Here is a 3,527-nt window from a genome sequence, read left to right as displayed (position 1 = left end):
GCGAACTATAGCCCTCAGCATGTGGCCCTTCCTGATTAGAGACTCTTATCTACCTCCTTCATATAAGGACAGCCATGTAATTTGCATGTGGTCCTTCCTGGTTGGAGACTCTCATCTACCTCTTTCATATGATGTCATCATGTAATTTGCTTTGGGCAGTGGGTTTCAGAGGAAGTGGCTTGTACCCTTGCTTTCTTTGTTTTTAAAAACCCCACTTGATTGACTTAATGTATTTGTGTGTCTACCAAGATCAAGCAGGACTGTAAATCAGCGCAACTCTTTCCGTATAGGTCCCAGAGGAAAGAACCAGCACCCAAAGATGCAGAGATCACACGAGAGGGAAATGGAAGCATTACTGCAATGAGTCAGGGACACTTAGGCTTGTTTGTTTCGGCAGCATAGCTTATCCTATATTGTTAGATACACTGATTATGAAGCTGCCCTTGGTTTACATACTTTCTATATAGTGACAATGAGAAAATATATTTTAGAAAACTGTAAGAATGAATGGATTGATTCACGAAAACCACTTCGAACAAAGTCTGGCCCAAGGTTAGTCTTAAATGAATATTGTTGTGATAACAGAACTAGGCAAAAATTTTGAAATCAATGTTTACAGTTGCTCAATACATGTGTTTTGATTATTGCCTGACTCAGCAGTTGTAATTATCAACAATGAGGAAGAACCGACTGCTGCATAAATTTAATAAAACAACCCCAATAAGCTTCCACAAAATAGATTTAATCCCTAGAATAACATGGAAAGGAGAAAGGCGCTCTAGTCATGCTGAGAGTAAGGAAATGGAGGCATTAGCACCTCCCCTATGGGCTTCAGTTTCCAGGCTGTAAGGAAGAGCATTGCACTAGATGGATTCCAATGCCTGGGCCGTTCGTACACCAACGTCACTCCAGCGGAATACATTTCAGCTCTACAAATGACACATTCAGAGAATGAAACAGTAGAAGGCTGCCCTGGAGTGCATTTATTTATTCTGTTCCAGCAGTGGAAAAAAAATTTGAATTCCAGGTGTCCAAGCAAAGTTCTGGAACCCAGAAGGGCTCCATAGAATACCCAGGAGATGTCCTCCTCTCCTGGGCTCCCAAGCCTGGCAGAGGATGACAGGCAACTGTCCAGGCCTTTGAATTTCAGCTTGGTCCACAATCTGTGGCTAAGTCTTATGGGAACTCGGAATGACATGTTTGCCAAACATACTCCAAAGCACTGGTGTCTGGGTAACCGTCCAGCACCTGCCACTGAGGACAGAGCAAGCTGAAAAGACCCCTGACGTCTTCAGTTTTATTGCTGACTTCACAAGCAGTCTCTGAGAGTTTACACAATAGTGGACTGGTGGTCTGAAGCCACACGCCCACCTAATTACAGGATTTCTCTTTTAAGAATTTTGATTTAGAAAAAAAAGTAAACACAGCGTGTTGCCAAGTTTATGATGGAAAAAAAGACTCAGAAAAAAACAATACTTATGTTAGCAGAAATTAATAATGGCTTAGGAAAGCAGTTTGGTAAATCTACAAACAACAGAAAACAATCTGTCTCATGGAACAAACTCCAGGAAAATTATTTTCAGGAAATATTTCTTTAAGGGGTTAAGGCTTAGGTAAAAGAAATTAAATTTACATTTCCCGTAATAGTAGAAAAAAGAGAGATAATTTTCAAAATCTCAAAGTAGGAAAGAAGTTCAATAAATTATGCCTAACCCCTCAAAATTTGATACATTCATAAAAGAATGAAAATCACAAAAATATATAAAAGACAATTTATTAAAACACTAAAAAATTTCCCCCTTAATTAAATTATTTCTATTATCAAGATAATGCTATTAAATACTCAAAATAATTTTATAGGAGAAAATGTCTGATAGGAATTCACACCATCCTACTCTTTTATTTTTTTGTAGTTCATTTCCTTTTTTTAAAAAAAATTGAAACAATCTTTTCTCATTTTACCTACCAATTCCAGTTCTCACTCCCTCCCTTCCTCCCACTTCCCCCACCTTTCCCCCACTCCCATTTACTCCTCAGAGAGAGTAAGGCTTCCTATGGGGAGTCAACAAAGTCTGGAGGACCATCTTACTCTTACATTCGAGTTCTGTTTTATTTCTATTTTTTCCTCATCCTCAGGATTACATTGCATATTCTCTCTGGAGGAAAAAGACTGTTTGCTTAACATATGGAGAATCTTATAGCCCTTTTGGGTTTTTTAGAGCGTGTGGTGTTTTCGGGAGAAGTCACACATCACTATCTGAATTTATTCGTTCTTCAGTGCAGTTTGAACAGTTTTCAAAACTCATTGCCAAGGACAAAGGAGTTTTCTTTGCAAAGTGTGGAGCACTGGGTTTTCGTTTTCATTTTTGCTCCTGAAGTCAATGCCTATAGAAAAAGCCTGGAAAATCTCTGACAGGCAAAAGGAGCCACCAGGAAACGGCAAGCTAGACAGTACTATCCTGGAGTCTTCGTCATGGTGATGGTGTCCCAGAGTAAATTCACAGACCCAGACAAAGACATCCCCCAGGACACCCTTCTCCTTGTTCAAACTCGTGGTTGGCTCCTAGATCCAAGGTCCCCCTCTTTCTGCTTTCTGCCATTTCCCACTTTCTGCCATATCTCACTTTGAAACTGCGTCCCATTCCCACTGGCAAGAAGACTGCCAAAGCCGTGCCCCCTTTGGCTTTTTTCTTGCTTGTGTTACTGTGGAAACATGTTTATTTGACATTATTTTAATTTAGAAATAGAAAATCTCCTAGAAGTAGGAAAGGGAAGAGAAACACAAAGTATTCAAACTTTTGCTTAGTGAGTTTCTCACACCCTTATGTCTTCACTAATTCCCATGATGAGAAAGTGCCCAGTCACCCACGCTAATGTTATCGATACGGATATGGATCAGTTTCGCAAAGAAGTCGAAGAATCCCATGATAGTAAACCCTATTTCTGTGGCCGCGGCAATCTTCTAGAATTTTTTATTGGATTTCGTGCATCTTTTAACCAGCCAAACTGGGTCCTTTATGAACTGCCAACTTTGCTCAATAAACTGCATTACCTGATCCATGATGCTTTGGGAGATGGTGGTTGGAGAAGGCAGAAACCAGTTAGAGTCTCGCTTTTATCTTGGAAGGAATGTGCACCGACCGGAAGCTTACATCTATCAGGACAACACTATCTCAGGTTTATTCAAATATGGGGATGCTGAGGAGAATGAGGTCGGCTTGGGTCTCACGGGCATGTGCGAAGATCTTAGCTTTGCCCATGGTTTGGTTTGAAAACGTGGCCAAAGCCACTACTGGTCTCCTGAGCCCTGGCTTCCTCTCTTGTCCAGGATGATGAGGAAGCTCCTTCCAGGCAAGTTGTCAAACGATTGAGCAAGCTAACATATGCAAAGTATCTGCCACATGGCAAACATTCAGTAAATACTATCAACTATTCTTAACCCAAGTATTCCAGTCAGCAAACACAGCCTTTGCAATCTGTCTCTTCATCTGACAACTAATTCAGGGGATGAAAAGATGTTCAGTCGC

The 3,527-nt window shown here is 40.6% G+C and overlaps 1 pseudogene; it reads right to left on the bottom strand.

Annotated features, from left to right (window-relative positions):
* Window positions 1-2,833: 2,833 nt before the first annotated feature.
* Window positions 2,834-3,061, bottom strand: LOC125390707 (protein transport protein Sec61 subunit gamma pseudogene; annotated as a pseudogene).
* Window positions 3,062-3,527: the final 466 nt, after the last annotated feature.

This window comes from Myodes glareolus, chromosome 16 (assembly GCF_982192425.1).
Source record: "Myodes glareolus chromosome 16, mMyoGla1.1, whole genome shotgun sequence".
Taxonomy (NCBI): domain Eukaryota; kingdom Metazoa; phylum Chordata; class Mammalia; order Rodentia; family Cricetidae; genus Myodes; species Myodes glareolus.
The sequence above is the reverse complement of the archived record's forward strand: the minus strand, read 5'-3'. Positions and strand labels throughout refer to the sequence as shown.